Here is a 21,863-nt window from a genome sequence, read left to right on the forward strand (position 1 = left end):
GACCAATTAGTCCCAACTTAATAAATACACAAAAATATGAATAAAAATATATCCTACATTTGAATTCAAGTATATTATGGGTTAAAATAAATTTCATTATACGATCAAATTTAAAATTATTTATTTTGCCAAAAAATTTGAAAGTAAAAAGAAAAAAAAAATTAAATATTCAAACATTTATTTCAAACCATCGTAGTATGATAATATTTAACTAATAAATTCATCTATTTTATTTTTTTTTACTTTCACAATTCTCTTCAACTAATAGCAACGACAAAAACACAAAATGAATGTTGTTAATGTCCTCATAAGGCACGTGAATATAAATACAGCAATTAAAATAGTGAAAAATATTATTGCGAACTACATTGGAAAAAAGATTCTTTTGAAACTTGAGTGAAAATTCACAGAAATAATAATTGCCGTCAATGTAAAGCTATTATTTGCATATTAAAGTTGTATGAAGATGTGTGTTCTTATTCCGAAGTTACTGCGGAAAAACATTGCTGCGAACGAAGTCACTTCGAAAATATTATTAGTTTTTAATAAAAAAAATCTTTGAAAATCCATCTGTTAATGCATTCTTATTACTCATGAAATAAATACTAGCCTAATATAATAGTTTTAGTTTCTGATTTTAGCTCATTTTAAGCAATTTTTATGCTATTTTGATTCTATATGCCATCTATAATTAAATGTACACTTTAATAAATCGGTTTTATTATATTAATCTTTAAAAATGAAAAAGAAGATTTTTTATAAATTAAAAGGAATAGTTTTCCCGAAAGTTTTTCGTACAGTTTTTTATAAATACACTTGTGTACTATTAACTGCAAGCCATTGATGTATACTTAAAAGCGCCTATTAGCATGCTATCTTTGAGATTAATCGTTGGGATGAGGTTAATACAATAGCATAAGACTAAATGTATTAATATTTGTTAATGTGAAATTTATTAACATATACAACCCTTTGTACATGGAAACCTCGATACACCTGTATACTTTTAGCAATAAGGGAGTATATCAGCTGTATTCTCAAGAAAAATTCAAAATATGACACCAAAATTAATTATTTAGCAATTTTTTTTTCTAATTTAAAATAATCTAATTGACAACTAGAAGATTGGCAAAATAAAATTTTAACATGGGATAACTGAGTAGGAGTCAGTTTGAGATCGGAAAGTAATTTTTATATCCTTTTTTTGCTTTCGAAATATGAAATCTTGAGCTTAAAGCAAACTGAGTCGTAATTAAGGAAATTAGATTTGTTGCCCTTTTTTTTATTTTATTCGCGCTTAAGCTTATTCGCCGTGTCTGAAAAAATAAATAAGTAAACCCCATCTTCTGTTTTAGATTCTCATCTGCGTTTACATCTGCATTTTCTTTCCAAAAAACGCACTTTGTATTATTTTTTTTACTAACTTTTTTTTAGAATTAATCATAGACAAATATTTTTTCATAATTTAAAATTTACAGCGATGCGCTCATTTCTGTTAACGGCATACTAAACCTTTATTAGTTTTTTAAAACTATATTTCAATTAAAGCAATTAATTAGTCATACCAACCACTATTCTGCCTTAATAGAGAATTTATTTTTTATTTCAGAATTTTCCTTTTTTCTTAAATAACTGAATTTATACTTCGAGGTTATGACACTTTTTACATACAATTTTGTTTAAATTTCATTTCTTTTCATGAAAATTTGTTTATTTAATTTTTTTTATATTTCTTTATTAAATTATCAAAAGGGGAAAAATGTAATAAAACAACAATAACAATGAAGAAACTTTTTTTAATGAATTTAAAGTTATAAACATGGATCTAAGAAAAAAAAAGAAGAGAAATTTAAATGGCAAATTATACTGTGTTCACTAAAATGTTTGAGTTGAATTTCAATCTAAACACTCAGCTGTAAAAAAAAATATATCTTTCATTGTTATAATTATTTTATTGCACCGGTGTATGTCAAAGTCTTTCCAAGAATACAAAATGTTAATATGAAGTAACAGCTGAGGCGGGGAATATAAAATTATCACTATATTAACTCTATTATTTCTTATGTTCCTTTTATTAATGATTCTTAACTTTTATTCTGGGATTTATTAAATAACGTATCTAATCTAAAAGGATTGAATAAAATCATAATTTTTAAGAAATGGTGCTGAAAGGAAAAGAATTTTGCTTTCATAAATCGGCAACAGGGGGTTTCTTATCAAAGAGATTTTAAAAATTGTTATAAATGTTTCTCGACCCATCTCGTGATAATAAAGAACTGATGGCTTAGATGACAGATGTTGTGTGTAATATTACATAATAAATCGTGAATATATTATAAGAACTGAAATAACACCTTGATAGTTTTCAAGCAACAAACGTACGTTGAAATCTGATTGATATAGTTAAATATTCAATGAAGGAATATATAGTTAACAGAAGAAAACAGTTGTCTAAGTGTAATAGTTTTGGAGCAACAAGTCTTTACAATCAAGAAAAGAACTGAATTGAATAGCTATTGAAATACGGCAGTTAAATCACGTTCAGAAAGCAGAAGCATTGATATGAGGAATTATATTTCGATTGTAGCTCTACAATTTTTCATATGAATTTTAAGCCAAACCATCATCTTTAACAAAGTTTTGTCATAAAATGTTGTAGTATCTTGTTATATTACATGCGATAGAATATATCGTTCCTTCGTATTCAGGTAATAGACATTAAGGTGGTACATTATGTTTCGATTGTAGCGCACCATATTTCCAATTAAAGTTTAGATTAAATCATCATTTGTCAGAAAATCATGCGATAAATTATTGTAGCTTTTTGTTACAGTATATTTCATGGAATATGGATGGTATCTTTACATCCAGATACTAGTTATGTACAGAGGATCAGAAACTATTAAACAAAGTTTCTGTCATTTTAACTGAAAATTGGCAAATATATGATGACAAAAATTATATTAAATAAAAAAACATTCGAGCCCCTAGTTAAAAACTTTGCAGTATGCTAATATTTTAGACTTGATTTATCCAATTCTATTTTATTTTTAAAATTGCCCTTATTTCTAGAGCAGCAATATCGGGCACACATACCAAAAAAAAAAAAAAAAAAAAAAAAATCCTCGTACAACCCATGAGTATAAATCCGGCAACTGAAACAAAGAAAAATATTGTTTTTAAATATGCTTAAAATCTATTTTAAAAATTACAAGAGCTATAAAAAACATTTGCATGGAAATAAAGTAAGACTCGAAAAGTTTATTAATTTTAATGTGATCTAAAGATAATGTTGTGTAATAATGTTACGATATTATAAAGAAAAAAAATTTAAAATTTGAAATAATTACAATATTTGTAAACCTCTTTTTCACTGAATCTCCAATAATCAAAGAAGTAACTATGTACTGAGTTTTAAAAGAGGCCAAACAAATTCAGCTAGATTTTGAATGACTTTTTCAACGTGCATGTTGAATGAACGAATGCAGTAAGTAATGACTTAAAAATTCAATTTATTTCATACACATCTGCTTATTAGAACTAAAATGAAATTAGAAAATACTTTTTTTTTTAAAAGATTCTTTACAAAGAGGAATGAAAGTACAAAAAAATACAGATATATAGCAATATTATAAAAGTGTATTCAAGGAACGGATAAGAAAACTCTACATATTTTTTTTCTCTTTTAAGCATAAAAGGAATGTTTCGTAAAATTTTGAAATCGGATAATAATTTTAATGGTAAAAAATACATTTTTATCTTTCAACTTTTCTAATTTCTAAAATGAGATTCCTTGGTCTCAAGGGAAGAAAGTCATTTTTTCAGAATTCTAAGGACATTATTAAATAATGCTCTATAAAGAATGACAAATATCGTGTTTTTGAAAAGTTTAGTAACGTAATTTTGGATATGTGAGTAAAAAGAGATAGATATATGCGATAGGATTATGCAGAAAAGGAAAATAATTTCACAGGAAAAAATTTTAATGCAAGAAGAAAATAATATGAATGACTTTCATAAAGGGGCAAGAATGATTTGCATTTATATTCCAAATAAAATAAAATATATAACACCCCATAGATAGAAAATATCTTTTACAGAAAAAATACCAAATTTCAAATAAAAATCAAGGGAAGCATACCTATTTTAAAATCATGACATTCTTATTCAATAAATTAAACTTATAGAAATTTGTGAATTAATTTTTCACATAGTTCACATTTAATTTCATGGTTTCGTAAATATAATTTATATAATTTTAATAACATTTGTAAAATGATTTCCTTTTTAATTATTATCCTTAATTCCTTTGTTAATTAGCAATTTAAGAGTTTTTTTTATTTGTAAGTCAGTTTAGCGACAGATTATAAATTTGATAGCAAATTGATAATTTAAGAAATAGTTCAAATTTTATATGCTTTCATATCCTTGAGTTTGAAACTCTGTTTTTTAGTTTATTATCAGTTATGACATGCAAAAAGACATAAAAAAGACAGACGTTTACGCATAATATAATAAAAATACAGACATAATAGTAAAAATACATTATGAAAAAATTAAAAAATAATTCAGGAATTGAATCAGATTGTCCTTTGTTTGAGATTTTTTTTTCCGAAATTAAATTTTCAAGGAAATATAATCCTTAATATCCATTGCCATCAATTTTAACTGTTCTTAAAATGCAACAAAAAAAAGATAAATTTAAAATGCTTTAGCTTATTATTTACATATTCAGAATGGATAGGAAAATCAGACAATCGTTTATAAAGCCACTAGTTTATTTTTTTTTAAATTCATGTTTAAGCTTATATATTATCAATGGAGCTCGTCAAGTTGAAAAAATCTTTTAAACACTATTTCACGACATATTTTCATTAAATAAAAGCCAATATATTGCAACAGTTGTTTATCAAGTTATATGCAAATAATTAATATATATTTTCTTGAATTTCACAATGAATTGGCCATTTGAAGATATCAAGGACGTTTTTGGGATGACGTAATCACTTTATTTTCTAAATAAATGTTTGATAAATTTAGTATCTCTATAAAAACCATTTTACCAATACCACATAAAAATTTTGAATGAAATTTTAATACATCATTAAAAATTACGAATAAAATTTTTTTAAATATAAGTTAACTTTATCAAAATTCACAATAGCTCGAAGTATATGCTAAATAAATATGGAAGGAAATTAAAATGAAATGAAGTGATTTTTTTGCCTTTGATCAGCTGTAATGATAAACCATGATTACATCAATCAGTTTCCATATAAATCCAAATTTAATGTATTTTATATATTTGCCTGATATGAATATATCGCAAAATTCATTACAATAATCAATTGTAATTCAGATTATTATAGATGTGGATTATTTTAAAAGCGAAATGTCTACATTTAAAAAGATAAATTTTGATATAAATGTCTTTTCAGAAAAATAGAATTCAAATCTTATAAAATAATTTCAAGGCTAAAGAAAGCAGAACATCAATTTGATTTATGATTTTTAGTATGAAATCACAATTATCTAAAAGTTGAAGGGCCCCAAAAAATTAATGATTAGAAGAGTACATTTCTTTACTTAGCTACATTTAGATTAGTGAAATTTACATCCCAATTTAAAATTGGTTTCTTTATATTTACCAACTCATACACACGTAATTCTTTCATTACAAACCTATTTTCTCCTTCCTGGAGATAACGATTAATTGTTATTGTTAACGAAAGTAGGGGAAAAAATTGCTTTCACTTTAATTATGCTTGTTTGTTGGATGAAGAAAAAAGTAATAGACTTTTCAGTTCCAATAGAAGAAAAAAAGTTTGAAATAAAAACTACAAAAAAGAACAGCACTTTATTCTTTTAAACACGAAACTTACTCATCCTTTAAATATTAACAATAATTTTTTAATATTATAGTTCTTGTGTTACTTTTTCCTTGACAGGGTTTAAAAAAAATATCCTTATTTTTTAAATATTTACTTCATACTTTTCAGGCGCAATTGTAAAAATTAAAGAAGATTATATGGTTATTAGAGGCTTTCTTTGGAAAAGATTTTTTTTGTAAATGCTTTTTACAACATTTTTCTTTTATTTAGTTTTAAGATAGTTACGACGGTTTAGGTAAAATTTTTCCTTTTTTTTTATTCGCTAAAGCAGAAAATTTCCAATAGAAATTAATATAAATTTGGCGGTAAAGCAATATTCTTATATTTTAAAATGTAAATTTTTCATATAAACAATTTGATTTTAATGCTTTTTTTCATCAACAAAGAAATGTTTTAGTTGTTTCTTAGCTAATACATACTGAATCAATTTTATTCAACTGCAGCAGCACACATTTTTAGTTTATTCTAAATTAATATATAGTCTGTCATAATGATGTTCAGTTGAAAAACATGAAATTTTAGTTGAAATAACAACAACAAAAGAAAACTTTAGTACAAAAAATCAGTAAATTTGTATTGGTTTATAAAGTATGACATTTGATTTAATTATAAATTGTGACAATATTCAATCTAAAATTTCTGCCCAAATATAGCTCATATTTGGTATATGTACCTCTGCTCATATATAATATAGCTCTATAATCAATATCTAGTATATCTTAGATATAATATATCCAATATACTCAAATATAACTCTTCGTATTTGAAAACACTTAACTATTTAATGATCGCTACTATAGATTATATTTAGTTCAGAGAACAAGTTGCTATGGTAGAGTAGGAATTTTAAAATTATTTTTTTCCAATAAGTTACAAAAATTAATTTTATTTTACTTAAAAAAAATCTAAAACAAGATTAAACTTCAAATAAGTTTTAAGACAGTTTTCTTCCACAAATTATTAATATAAATGAGAAATTTAATGATATGCAATAATTTCTCGTTTTTAAAATACGCATCAAAACATAAAATATTCTAATGACTTTAGAAATTATTTTCAAGAAAAAGACCAAATATGTTTTTTTGTGTCGAATTTCCCTTGTACTTTGAATTTAAATTTACGAATGTATATTAGTTTCTTTCATTTCATCGACTCTACATTTTATGTCAATTTGATGAACTAACTCGCTTCATCAGAGTTATAATATGAAATTCTATGTTTCGATTCCTTTCTTGAAACGAGGTAAATGAAAAAAATCTTCTGTAGTTATTAATGAAATGCAAACAAAAATAAATTTCATTGAAGTATTTTATTAGACAAACATTAAAAACTAAAAAAAATGTAATACAATTTTTTTTTACTTATTTATCAAATTTTGCAGCTCGAAAAAAACAATTTTTTTTTTATCTACGCAATTTTGTGGGTTGTTTTCTGTTTAATCACAATTAAAATTTACCTTCGCTTTAATTAAAACTTATGAGAGGAATAAAGAAGCTATAAAAATACTAAAATCTACTGTAGTAGGAACTAGGAAGAAATATAAATTCTTATCTAGTGTTAGCCTATAATTAAAATCCTATGATGCTACCCACCACAACCTGCAATATTTTTCTTACTGTATATATTTCCTTTCACAGAATTCCATTTATTCCAACTGCAAAAATAATCTTTTCCTATGTTTTTTATTTGATTCACAGAAAGTAAAAAGGAATATTGTCGAGGAAATATAATACTTCTCCGACAAAATTTTTATAATTTTTGTAGCATATCAAAATAACATCAAAAATTAGCAAGTAACTACCGAATTGTTTTTAAAGAAAAGCAGACGCATGGGTAGTAGTTATCAAGAAGAATGTGAAATATATTTTTCAGGAACAATGTAGAAGAGAATTATATTGAATCTTGATAACAACGTGTAAATTAACACCTTGTCAGTTCGAAACCGATTTCAAACAGAAAAAAATTGTAATAAAAATACAAAACAAAATACTAATTTCAAATTGATTACTTTCTTTAAGAGAAGCAGATTATCTTTTCTATATCAATTTATTATGTTAAGAAAATTCTTCGGTGACTGGAATTCTTAAGAAAATATTTTCATGATTCATTTAATTAAATTATATATAATAGTCATTCTAATAATAATTATCTTTTTCCTACATTTCCATGCTATCCCCCGTTAATTATAACAACTCCTATTCTAAAACACATTACGAAGTTAATACAGCAGCAAGTGTTCACATTATCAAATATTTCCCAAGCTAAAAGTAACTGCAAAATTTTCACATTCCCTTAGAGTTGTCTTACATCCAAAAATCCTAATATTCTCGCACTCCCACGAATTGCCTATGCACAAAAACATAAAATTCTTCGACTTACACAAATTTCCCACGCCACAACAGCTTAAAATGCTTACTTCCACACATTTTATACTCCAAAAAGTCCCGAAATGTTCACTTCCAGACATTTCCTGCACCAACACAACACTAGAAATTTCACATTCCCACAGATTACTTAAGCCAACTGAATCCCAAAATTCATTCATTTACACATATTTGACATCAACAGGTTCAGTATTTTAGTCATACACTATCCAATTGTCACAAATGCACACGTTGTTTATTGCCGGGACGCAACAATTCTCTTTACCACTTTCTTATCAAATCATATTTCATTCCATTCACTATCCACTACTGCATTCAACAATGAGGAGAAACATAGGGAATTTCCTGTTTTCGGGAATGGTCACTGAGTGATATGTTGTGAAAAGATGACAAATACTGAAAGAAAGGACACTGTGGTATCCAATATATGAAGCGTGAATTGTGGGCATTCAATGGACATTATAGAGAACGATAGCGATAGATTATGTCACATTGAATTTTATTTGTAAATGGAGGATTAGGGCAGTTCTCAAGGCTTTGAATAGCAAAAAGAATGAGAAGTGTCATTTAATCAGTGTTTAAAATGTAGCATTGTTATTGCTTGTTGACGCATTGTGTAGAACAATATTTTCTGTCGTACTAATTTATTTGTGATGAAAAAATTATTCATGGAATGTATTCAACTGATGTGGAGCTAATCATTTCGAGCATTTCACGAAATCTCTCCTCTGATGGTTATTATGCCATATAGAATATTGGAAATGCAAGTCAAAAAATTTGAAACAGTGAGTTGAAACAATAAAATAGTAGAAACTCAAAAGGCATTGAATTTTTAAATTTGGAACTAAACATTGGTAACAACAAAAATCTTAATGTGCATTATTATTAAATTAACCTTTAATCGGAATGCGATATAAGGATATGAAATTTGGCTGCATTATTGCAAATGTTCTTGTTTCTGCCAAATTCTCAATAAAGGCGATTTTAGATCTGAAATTTTGAAAATTCATTTTCCTAGATTTTTCTGTTTTTGAAATAGTTTTCTCAAATATACCAAAGAGCAGAAAAATCGTTTTGTTGAACTTGAAGCAATCGATATAAAATTTAAACGTAGTTTATGACATATGTCAAGCTGGAAAGAGCTAAAATTATATAGACAAAACTGTAATGGCAGTTCAGTTTGTGGCAGCATTTTAGTGAATATCACACCATTAGAGTCTTCTATTGAAGTTAATAATAATGGCTTATTATTATTACTATACTTTTCATTATAATGCTATGCGCAATTGTAATTGGCTCTTTATGCTATAGAAAGTGAAATTATAGAACTATTGATACAATAGAAGACGCGAAATTAATAATTTCAGCAAATTTCCCTTCATTTAACAATGTGCATGCTTATAAAAGTTAAAATTATTCGATAAATAATTTATGTAAAACTAACTAAAGTTGTAGTGAATTAAAAAATAATACTGTTTAAATTAATTTTAAAGATTTCAAAGATTCCAATTCAACGTCAGAACGATGTTTAATTATTATTATTATGTTATTTTTGGCTTGTTTATCCTAAATATTAAAGAGCCTGAGAGTTTATAAAACATTTTCAAACATATTTAATGTCTGGAAAATTAATCTTAATACAATCATCCGATTAAGTCAAAATTTGTATGAAATATCAAACAAAAGTAGAAAAAAAAACTGAGAACAAATGTCGAACTTCATGAAAAAAAAAATGTAAGAATAACATTCGTTCTTTATTTTTATGAAAATATATAGTATGTTTGACAATTTTGAATCCTTTAAACACTCTTACCATCCCACTTTTTCATAAGCTAAGTACAGAAAGATAGATGCAACTCAAAGAATTCAGTCGAGAGTTTTATGAAACTTCATATTTTAAATATAGAAAAGACAAAAAAAAAGTACAAGACATTTCAACCTCTAGTTTGTAATTTCTTAAAATCTTTTAATATTAATAATCTATATTTTATATCAAAGTGATGCCTTGCACTCAGAAATATATTTAACATTGTCGCAACGTGTGTCAGCATCAGTTCAGCATTTAAAACAATAAAGGATATTATTTCAACATATATTTATAAATATTTAAATAATATTTATTAAAATTTAAAGGAAGAAACTGCTGGAGATAGATTATCTCTATTACTAAAATTACAAGAAAAACTAATATTTAAACTCTTATATCGTAAATTGATTTTATATAGTAATGCGTTCCAAATCTGTGAGGAGAAAAAATGTTGATTAATTATTTATTACAAATTTACTCATAATAGAAGCTATATAGCTACGTTTTTGTAAACATTACAAGAAATAATTTACCTATTATTCTGAAGATGAATCTAATTCAAAATCCATCACATGAAATAACAAGGCAGTTAAAACCATAATTGAACAACGTACTTTCTATCGGAAGAATCTAATGAAAAAGGAAAACATTTCCTATTTAGACCATTGATGAATTCAAGAGAATTTTAATGAAATTTCTTCATACCACTTAAATAACTACAAATAAAAACAAATTGAAGATGCAATGTTAACAAGATAAAAAGCAATGGATGTTCCTAATAAATCATTCCCTTCTTCTAAAGATTATCACCAAAGGCTGCACAGTAGACATGGAGATTTATAAATATGGTGCAAGATCAGTAATTCTTATTTGACTCTGGTCGAGCTAAGTTTGAAAAAAAATTAAATAGCTATATATTAGATATTTTAACAACATTTGTAGCGACATTAAAAGATAAATGATGTTCCAACTATCGTAGATTATTAGAAAATGGCTCTAAAGATGATCCGACTCTTAATCAGCGCACGCAGTGATGACCTAGAGTACCAAAAAATGATTTCTGTTAAGGACACGGAAAAGAAATGGCCTATAAACTTAGAAGTAAATGAATTTAAACCATGAAAATATTTGGGTTCAAATACAGAATAGTCTGAATAGAGTCTTATGATCAAATAGAATAAAATTTATCAATTTAGTATAAATTTTTGATTCAAATTATTTAGATTGATATTATTATTAGGAGCAAGAAGAATATAATAAAACAAGAATTTCAAATTAAAAAAAACTATGATACACACATCTTTGCTATTTATTGGGCACAAAAAAATTGAGTTTTTATACTACTGCTTTTGGTAATTTTAAAATTGCGCAGTTACATATTAAAAATCGAGATTTCTAGCATGTTTCTAGAAAATTACTCTATGAATTTATGTGCATTTTTTGATTGGCTTAAATCAAAAGTAATCTGAATGCAAAGAGGAATATTGATTTTTATCATGTTTATATTTTTCTTTTTCATGCTCACCTATTAAAAATATGTGATTTTGTGTGAAACGTTAGCAATTTTAATAGTAATTATAGTGCTGTATGAAATATAACGAATTCTAATCACTTTAAAAACATTCAAATATCTCATCTTGAAAATTTTATAGATAGTTAATAATAAATATTGATAAGTACGAAAGAATTAGAAATTTCTTTTAGAAATTCAAACGTTAAACTAATACTCAGACAACTCAAATGCTTTGTTGCAATTTAGTAGCCGAAATTATGCATCCTTAAAAGACCAAACAAAAAGAAATATCCTTAAAAGATCACTAGACAAAAAGTAATTAAATGATTATGAAAAAAAAAAAGGAAGTTAATCTTGCAACGAGAAACAGCCTGGAGGAAGTTCATCATATTTAAAAATGCATTTTTATAATGTTATAAACAAGTCTTTGTATTTTATGATTAAAAAAATGACAATGTAAAACAAACACATGCAAAAAGGAAATATGTTCCAAAGAAGCGACATACTAAAAAAAATTAAAAAGACGTGAAATAAATATATTTTATATTATTATTATAATGAATTTCATGCTTTTTTTTAATTTATTTTATGTCTAGATTATATCATGTATTAATAAAAAAAGCAGCATCTTGTTAAACACCATAAATAGATAACAATATCATATAACAATGTAAAGAAGAAAAGTTTAAAGTCGGCAAACAATGTAACAAAGAGCATACACAAACTTTTAAAAACAACAAAATAGAGATAAAACATTAAAACGAAATTACATTAAGAAAGAATTCAATAACATACTCCTTTTAAACTGATTAACTAAAAAAATATCTCTGGTTTAAGAATTGATTATTTCTTCCAATGTTGATTTTGATAGAAAAATCGTCTCTATTCTTTGATAGCATACTATTCTTATCTATAAAAAGCAGTAAACAAAGGATGATATAATATACTATGCTTTAATATTTATTATTAAATTCTATATATTTAACTGGAACTAAAAAATATGAATAATTGCTTCATAATAATATTTGCTAAGCTACTTGTAAAACTTTTTTTAAACCTTAAATGTAACATATTATTCATAGTTGACATATTCATAAATGACATGACAGAAAAATTTGCTGCATATGAAAGAACTTCATTAATAGCTTTTAACAAATTAATAAATTTTTATTAAGGAAGTAATTTTATAATGATATTATAAAATCTCTTCTTTTGATAAGAGTTGTCAAAAGACTATTCTCTCAGATCAAGTATGGTATAACCAGTATTGCATTGTTTTCCGTGTGTCAAATGTTTTGTTTTTTAAGCAGTTTAAATCTCTGCATGAGAATGTTCGTACCAAATTTAACAAGAAAAAAATTCAGTACTTTTAATTCTTCTGAAGCACTATTTATTTGCGTAAGCTCCAAACGTGCAATTTTGTAAGTGATACCATTATTTTGAAGTAGTTTTTTTTTTTATCCCTTTTGAAATTTGTTTGTTAGCATTTCTTCCATAAATAATTTTCGTTTGAGATTTTAAATTATTAAATAGGGCGCACCATTTAAAATGGAGCTACTTTAATAAAGTAAAGAAAGAAAACTATTTTAAATTTTCAGAAGTTATTATCACAAAGTGACAAATTTACAATAACCACCCCTATTAAAGGCTGTATAATTTCTTTCCGCATTACACCGGTTGTCGCTCGGAAGAACTAAACAGAGCTAGATATGCAAATTTTGAACTATATTCTTATACATCAAACCAATTTGAAAATATATTAATCTATTTCATTCGCAATTTGTGAAGTGGATCACGCATATACATTTATGTTAAAACTATTAAGTGCGATAACTAATACTAAAATAAATAGTAAAAGTCTACAGTCCGTGCTTCATTTACCTTATTCATCACCATATTAAATGTATCATTAGGTCTATATAACAATTTTGAATAAGAATGTTACGATTTTAAAAATAAATGATATTTTGAACAAAATTTTAAATCTAAAGGTATAAGGATTTGGCATGTTGTGAAATATGGTTACAATATTGTAATTTCATAGAAGATTTCACTTGATCAACGAAATGTTCTCAATTATCAAGTTAGTTTTTCTGATTTTTTTTGTAAATTACACTATGCCTTCCTAAATAACTTTAATTCTTGAAAGTTATTTAGAAAGGTATACTATTAGCATATATAAACGCAGTCATTTGTTCTAACTTAAAAATTTATAAACTTTATATATCATAGATTGTTTCTGTCCTCCATAACATTTTACATACTATCGTGCTGGTTTATTTTTTACTTCGGTAAGCGTATCATATGCATTCAGTAATTTTCAAAACATTGTAGAATATTATCATATAATTAGCAACCAGCAATATAGTTAAATATTATTCTGGATGAAGATTTCTCAATTTACCTTAATGTTTTGTAACTACACTAATGTAATGTCAATTTTACACTCTGATTGAAAAAAAAAATTAAAGTCAATTATGGGACAGATGAGCTAAAAGAAGAATTTGTCGTGATGCTTCAAGAAGTCTTTGGACATCAGTTGCTGTCTTACAGGCAAACTGGTTACATAGTTTTCAGAAATATAGTTTTTCTGTTAAGAATTTTGATTTATGTAGGTTAAATCCCAACTTTTTTGAAATCAGAGGCAGCATTCTGTAACCAGTTGAAAATCTTCCATGCCGGCTTTCCAGCATAGGGGGAGCGCGTCTTCCCCGTGATCTGGGCGTCCCGGTTTCGAGTCCCGTTTCGGATATGGTTGTTGTTCTGTGTTCTATTAGTGAGGTGTGTGAATGTGCCGCCCGTGTAGAAAGGGGTTGTGTAAGCGAATGGGAAGCATGAAGCAGCTAAATCGTACTCTTGGCCCTAGTTGGCGCTACTGAAAAAACAAGAAACGCTCAGTAGGCTTAAATTGCTGACATATAACTGTCAGCGGGCTTGTAAAGTGCTATAAGTCACAACATAACTTCTAGAGAATGAACGATAAACAATAGGATGTTAAAGAATTACGAGTTATTTAGAATTTCTTATGCCTAAAAGAACATTTTTCTAATACATTTAGATTTAACAACTCGGTATAAGCAATTCTGTGCTAACATAAGTAAGGATTGATTTGATTAAATTTTTAAGCTCGATTCCAGTTATAGAAAAGAATAAAATTATTCTGTAATTTATCAAAAATTAAAATCAAGTAAGTATGCTGTCACATAAAATGGTTGAACCAAGGTTGATATAAATAAAATGAATGATAAAATAAAAATGAATTGCCAAAGCTGACAAAAAACAAAAATTGAAATGCAATTATAACATTAAAGCAAACAATCCACTGAAATACAAGCCAAGGTTGATACTTTAAAGAGTGATGTTTCATGGTTTGTAGCGCCTATAATAAGTAATATGTTTAAAATTAGCTACAGAGTTTGAAGATATATATTTGTGTTAGGGTTGTTTAGTAAATGAATTGATTAAAATTCAGCTGAATTTAATTATTTTTCTACTAAAGCTATTATTTAAATATTAAAATAAAGTAAAAATAGGAGTTTCTGCTCTGAAATTTTTGTGTAATAATGGTAGCAATGCGATTAATTTTTAATTAATAATCTGCACTTTTGAAAATACATCTCTTAGTGAGCTCTTATTATTCAAGAAGTTAATACTTGCATAATACAGTAGTTCCAGGTTGAACATTCCGTCTTTAAGCGACTCTTACGAAAAAATTTTCACGATGCTTTTCTAAATTTACAGACAGAGTTCCATTCTATAAATAATCGTATACCTACAATAAACCTCAACAACGACAGTACTTTTCACAAAAATTCTAGATTCAGCACGGCAGCCTCATGAGTGCAAAAGAAATGTTTTTATAAAGAACTCTAGAAATATGTTTAATTTCATAAAAACTGCTTACTCATTTAATAACGACACATCTTTATATATCCAACAATAAGCAAAAAATATACGAGCTGTATTCACAAGGGAAACTCTAAATATGACATCAAAATTAATTATTATCAAGCAATTCTGTCTAACTGAAAATAATCTAATTGACAGATAGAAGCTTGCTTAAATGGACGTTAGCATGAGAGAATTGAGAATATGTCAGTTATAGACCAGAAAGTAATTCCTAGGCACATTTTTTTGTTTTTTAAATACGAAATCTTGAGCTTGGAGCAAAATGAAATTAGATTTGTTGTGTTCTTTTTTTCGTTTTATTCCCACGTAAGCTTATTCGCTGAATCTGAAAAAATAAATAAGTAAACCGCCATCTTGTTTCTTAGGCTCGCTTCTGTGTTTATATATGCATTTTCTTTCAAAGAATTTCATACTTTTTTCTATCAGAATTACTTTTCTATTTTAGACGTAATCTCAGGTAAATATTTCTTCATAATTTAAAATTTACAGCGTTGTGCTAATTACTGTTAATAGTGCACTAAGCTGTTATTGGGTTTTTTTCAGAAATCGTGTTTCAATTTGAGTAATTAATTAGTTATATCAACTAATATGTTGCCATGACGGAGTTAAATTGAAAAAAAATGTTTAACACACAATTTTCTTTTTAATTAAATAATTGAGTTTATTTTTCCAGCAGCAGATTTAGAGATAATTTTCCAAAAGTTTGATGAACGAAAAAAACTGTTTAATACAAGTGCTTCTTTTGTTAATTAATTTTAAATTATCAAAACGGAAAAGAGCAATAAAAATGAACAATTTTGTTTAAATCAAAGTAAACCATAAAGAAGGGAAGGTGTTGAGTCTTTAACATGGTACATTGCATTGAATTGCTGCCATTTTTAGTCATTGTAGAAATTCAATTGTAATTTGCATTGAATTGCTGCCATTTTTAGTATGAATATTAATCTAAATTTTCATTCATACCAAAATTATGTGACACAGTTTTATAATTTTTTTTTGTATAGGCAGAAAGAACATAAAACCTTTTTCTGAATGTAGAACGTAAAAATGAAATAATTGTTAAAGTAAGTATAGTAATGTAATCTTTGCATAGTGTCATTTTTATAGTAAATTTACTGAAAAAATGACGCAATTAATCAACTCACTTAAAAGTGGATATAATTTTAATATTAGTTTTATATTTGTAAAGCGTAATTGAGAGAAATTTTTAAAAAGTTCTTTTCGTTTTTTTTAACTCAGGAGTTTTATGATTTCATTAAAAGAAATAAGTCATTTCTGTTCAAAGATGGTTTAAGCATTATTATAAATGTTTTGAATAGCATTAAGACTTACAGAACTGATGCTGTGCTTATAAAATAAATGTAGGACAAATTATGGGGAGAACTGGAATAGTATCTTGACATTTTTCGGGCTACAAAAGGATCCCATTAATTACACCAATTTGCTCAGATAATTGGTGCAATTATGATTTAAGGAAGGAACATGCAATTAAAACATACTCTAATAGATTTTGAGTACTAACTTTTTATAAAAGGAGAAAGACTTTATTCTAGCCTTGTATGACTAGCAGAATAAGATGGTTAATTCACACTCAGATGATAAAGATATTAAAATGGTTTATTATATTTCGATTGTACCGGATATTGATTCGATTCGAATTTTTCGTATGGATTTTGACTCAAATCACCGTTTATAACTAAATTTTGTCATGCAGTATTGCAGTATTTTATTGTATTACGACTAATAGAATATGTCATTCCGTTGTATTCTGATTGTAATGCAACATATTTTTGAAAAAAAGTTTAAGCTAAATTGTCATTTTCATGAAAATTACATTAAAAATTAATGCACATTTTTGTTATAATATATTTATTGGAATATGGCAGCTATTTTCACATTTAGGTTCTTGATATGCTCACAGAATCCGAAACTAGTAAACAAATTTTCTTTTATTTCAAATGAAAATTATTAAATATATTGACATATAAAAGAAGGAATTATATTAAATCAAAGATACTCGAATCAATAGGTCTAAACAATTTTATATAATAATAAGCTAAGCTTGATTCGTCTAATTATATTTTATCTTAAATTCTTAATTATAAAGCTTCAATGCTGTAAGCACAAAACAAATTCATCAAGAAACGGGTGAATACAAAATTTAGCAGCTTAGCACCTAATGTTTAGAAATATAGCAATAATAAATCATAACAATAAAAAATTATACCGACATACAATTAATGTGACTGAAAAGCTTATTTTTTAGATTTTAAAGTATCGTGAAGATAGTTTTTGTGCAATTATATTTTCCAGTATTATAGGGGAAACATTTAAAATGCGACTGTTTTAGTAAAAACTTGCAAACCATTTTTTTTTTACAGATCATGTACTTGCGAAGAAACACTACATGCTGAGTTTTGGAAGATATATACATCAAAAGATTGGTTCGTTGGAGTGTTTTGAATGATATTCTCATCATGCATGTGACGTGAATTCATTTAGATTCTAATTTTCGCGATACTGCAATTTTTTTTATTCACCATGTAATCTACATTTATATTAAAATAATTCCTTTTTCTCTTTTTTCAATATTAGAAGAAAATCCCTCATTTTTTTTATGAAAGAATGAAAACGGGTTTAATTTTAGTGCAATAGCATTCTTTAATGCTGACAATTAAAGAAAAAAACATTTAAAAAACTGCCAAACACTAAGAAAAATTTATAGGATGTTTAAATTAGCATCATTAAAAATACATATATTTTAAAAAATTTAACATGTTATAGAATTAATGCTTGCAAAAATTAGTTATTGCATAAAAACATTAAAGTCTTGCTTGGTTTTTAATTAACTAAAATTAAGATCTAAAAAAAAATTCCCACCATGTTGAATATTTTTCCCAAAGCGTGTATCTGTGCTTAATTTGTTCTGTTGAGTGCTAACACACACACACACACACACACACACACACACACACACACACACTTATCATTAGTAGTAGTAGAGATTAAGCACAGCAACAAACGACGTTACTTCTAACAGTAACAATTTTATTGATGAATATTTTTAAATATAAAATGCTACTTATCTTTTCAGAAATCCTTTTAAATATTTTTGTACTGACATTTATTTCCTTCTTTATGCAGGTACTTTAATACCTTGAATATTATCAATTATAAACTTTCTAGTTGTCTATTATTAGCAACTATTTTCTTCACATTTCTTGTTGCAATCCGTGTTCAAAGTAATAAAGTGAAGAAAATATTATACGTAATTTAACTTATTATTGCAATTAGCGATTTTTTTCTTTAATATTTCTTGTTACTTTCAGCAATACAAACAACAAACATATCTTTTATTTCTTTTTTTTAATACAAATGCTAAGAATACTACAAAAAAAAAGCACATATTAGCTTTAATTTGTCTACAATTAACAAGTCATTAGTAACAAAAATGCATTCATTCCTATTCCAAAAAATGAATGAATATTAAATGAAACAATTGGTGAATATTTTTTAACTCCCAAGAGATTTTTCTACCACATTTCTTTTAAATAATTACTAGATGACTTACATTTCCTTTTCATTCATATTTTGACTCTTTAAATGTTGTTAGCCATAAAAATTTTATGGGTAAAGGGTAAAGTCTCTATTCATTATTTCTTTAAATTGAAAAAAAAAAAAACGGATAAGAAATGATTTTTGTGTAATTTGACCGAGCTGCAATTTAAGAAAGAAAACAGATCTTGCGGAGAAAAAACTTTTACAGGCCGGGAAAGGAAATATCTTTGGGATTGTATTACTAATCAATTGAAATGAAAATTTACAATTATTTCTTGTCCTTTCTGGAATAAATTTTCATTAATTTGCTTTTATTTTTTTTCTCAATTCTTTTGCAATAGTTCATGCTTTTTGCATTAATTTTATTTCTCTGTTATTTGACTTTGTTATTTACTCTGTTATTTTTATCATATCTGTTATTTCTACTTCTCTGTTATTTGAAGAAGTTTTATTGGGAGTATTTAAAGGTAATCCAAATCAATGTAAAAAATTAAATTAAACGGTAATTAATGGAGATGTACCGGAAGAATGAGCGTAAAGTGAAAAGGATTTAGATTTTTAAGTTCTGAAAAATTCGCAATAATTTTAATTAAATGTTTACTAATTTTCTAATAAAATGCTACAAAATGAAATTCTGGACGTTTAAACATTAATCTGACACCTTTCATTAATTTATAATTGCATATTTACATTCTTATTAAAAAGAAAACGTGTAATAAGATTTTCTCTAAATATATTTATTTTACAAAAAACTTTATTAGAGATATTCTGTTTTGGTCTTAAAAAAAGAAAAATGCCCGGAAGAGGAATACAAAGAAACATATTCAATTTATTTTTCGTGAAATATTTATTCAGATACTTTCAAATTATTTTCCCACCTTTCTAACTGCGCAAAAAATGATTATATTTAAAATAATAATAATAAATCAAGCGTATTAAACACATGAATATTATATTTTCAAATATTATAAAATAAACTATTATATTTTCAAAATTTTGGAGTTAAATGTTTTGGAATGCATATTGGAAAATTACAACTCATTCTGAATTTTTATAAACGTTTGTATAAAAACAATATACGACGGCCATTTTCATTACAAGCTCCGATGAATCATAGAAATTATGAACACAAAGACAAAATGAATTTATTACCGAATGTTTCATGCAAACATGATTATTTTTATGTAATAAATTGCAATTCGATATAATTGATGTGAAGATTCAGATAATGCCAATTTCTAGGAGTGGTGTGTCTTCCCCGTGATCTGGACATCCCGGGCTCTAGTCCTAGTTCAGGCATGGTTGTTCTTCCCCCTCTATTCTATCTGTGAGGTGTGTGAAAGAGCCCCACTCTAAAAAGATGTTGTACAAGCGAGTGTCTGAGTGCCATCTTCGTATGAGATAGAAGTCAGACTTCTGCCCTCGGGTGTTCAGAGACCTTTACTCTCAGAAGCTACTGTCCAAACTCGACTTAAATCGCTGACTTCGTCAGCGGGCTTGTCTATGACAAGTGCAATAAGTAACAACAATAAGTAATACAAATATTATTTGAGTAAAGAGCAATATTATTCCTTACTGGTTTATATTGTAGTTATAAATGTGTATATTAGTGATATAATGGCTGATGCATTTTTCCTTATAATTAACGAGTATCTTGAGTGATGTAAAGAATGTTATGAGTTTAGTCTTCTGTCAGCGCCCTTAATTTCTGTTATTAGGAAATTGGTAGAGATATATGCATTTAAAGAAATAATTATTTGCTCGTAAGTAATTGGAAGTTTTCCTGTTTTTATTCCTAGAACACAAGTATGAATCGGTTCTTTCTGATACTGCAGATAAGTGCATAAGTAACAACAACAACAGATTCAGATAATTGTTATGACTGTGAACCAGTTTTCTTATAATTTCTTTCAAAACCACTGCCACCAGTGATTTGGCATGGAACTTTGAAAATCTTCATTAGTCATGATGACTTCTTTAGTCTTTGAATTTTCTTTTAAGGAAATAATATAGAGCAATATGTTTAAACTTTCCCATTCTTCATTCTCTATTTAGACATATTTGCCAGTCACTCAGTGTTATCATTTGTTGTGTCCGGCATTTGTGTATGATAAACAACTTAATTAACGATTAAGTTGTTATATTAACAACTTTTATTAACAATTAATCTCTCAAATCGTTCTTCAGTTGCCAGAGTATTTTGCATTTAATGGAGAATGTGGCCGAGTGATTATTTTCTTTTCTCTGAATTGGCTAGAATGCTAAAATAATGTTTCTAGACAAATGTTTCAAAAGACCATAAAATCCCATTTCACTTCACCTGTGACAACGTGCTTTGAAGAGGAGATAAGAAATCTGATTAGCTGAAGTGACAAATATATGAATCTTTGAAACAATAATGTTGCTTTGATTGCCGATAATTTTTGGTAATATTTTTTTTTTTGCTTTCTATTCTTGTATTTTGTTATAGTTCATCTGAGCTTGAATATTAGCCCTCGAAATTAGTTAAATAAACTTAATAAAATTATTGCCATATTTTATTAAAATATTAAAAATTATAATAGTTTTTATTCCATTTATATTATATATGGAAAATGTGTAATATATTATTTATAATCATAAATAAATAGAACCTTGATTACGATTTTTCTCAAATTCTCTACCAGATGGCGCCATTGCTGTGGAATCAATATAATTTGGATTCATCTGTTTATTAAATTAAATTCTGAAAACATTAAAAAATTGCATTGCCATCAAGACTACATAACCCAATTCTAGCATACCTTTAGTGATTGAAATAT

Source organism: Argiope bruennichi, chromosome 8, assembly GCF_947563725.1.
Source record: "Argiope bruennichi chromosome 8, qqArgBrue1.1, whole genome shotgun sequence".
In the NCBI taxonomy this organism is placed as follows: Eukaryota; Metazoa; Arthropoda; class Arachnida; order Araneae; family Araneidae; genus Argiope; species Argiope bruennichi.